This window comes from Notamacropus eugenii, chromosome 2 (assembly GCF_028372415.1).
Source record: "Notamacropus eugenii isolate mMacEug1 chromosome 2, mMacEug1.pri_v2, whole genome shotgun sequence".
Classification (NCBI taxonomy): Eukaryota; Metazoa; Chordata; class Mammalia; order Diprotodontia; family Macropodidae; genus Notamacropus; species Notamacropus eugenii.
Genome location: NC_092873.1, coordinates 402,310,190 through 402,311,098, shown reverse-complemented (window position 1 = coordinate 402,311,098; position 909 = coordinate 402,310,190). Strand labels below are relative to the sequence as shown.

Below are 909 nucleotides of genomic sequence, written 5' to 3'. Positions count from 1 at the left end.
GAAAAAGAGGAACTGGATGGGCAAAGCTTGCCAATATGTTTGACATCCTTCACTCCATGCTGAGGAGGATAGCAAAAAGCCTAAAGGAAAGGGTAATGGAAAACCAGTGGGACTGGTCCTCTCTTCAGTGAGACTGAGACCAAAAGCAGCCCAACCTCAGGAGTCTGTGTACCAGCCAAAGGGGAGGGGTCAAAGAGCAACAGTGATGAGGCATACAAGAAAATGGCCAGTACCAAAAAGTAAATACAATACCATACTAAGTGGACCCAGGTAGCTCAGTCGGTAGAGCATCAGACTTTTAATCTGAGTGTCCAGGGTTCATGTCCCTGCTCAGGCGAACCCACTGTGCCCATAAATAAAATAAATTTAAAAAGCATACTAAAAGTCCAGTGCACAAGCAGATCATTGCAGAAATGATCCTGAAAACGATAGGAAGAATGAATAGAACTTAAAAGAGAAAACAAATGTAATTTGAAGGAAATCAGACTAATCATGCCTAATGAAGACAATCTTCTGAAGTGCCTAGTGATTGTGGAGCCCTAGCAAAAATCTTTCAGAAAGGTTCAAAAGAGAAAATCCATTAAAGAAAATAAAGCTCACAACCTACATGTTATACTTGATGCCTCATCTCTCACCATTCAAATCCAGTCTTTTGCTAGGGACTATCCATTTTATTTCCACAAATTCTCACGCATACATCTTCCCTTCTCCTTGAACACTGGCACCATCATCACCTCACACCTGACACCTGGAATACTGAACTAGCCTGTTAGTTGGTCTCCTTGCCACAAGTTTCTCCATTACAGTTCATTCTCCACTCAGATATCCTAAAGCATTGGTCCAACCATGTCACCCTCCTCCTCGTCCCACTCCCCACGTACTGCCCTTCCCTATTACCTCCCAAGATCA

General features: G+C 43.0%; 1 non-coding gene across 1 annotated transcript; it reads left to right on the top strand.

The window, feature by feature from the left end:
* Window positions 1-264: 264 nt before the first annotated feature.
* TRNAK-UUU (transfer RNA lysine (anticodon UUU)) lies at window positions 265-337 on the top strand. The gene has a single exon. It is a non-coding gene; the product is annotated as a tRNA-Lys (tRNA).
* Window positions 338-909: the final 572 nt, after the last annotated feature.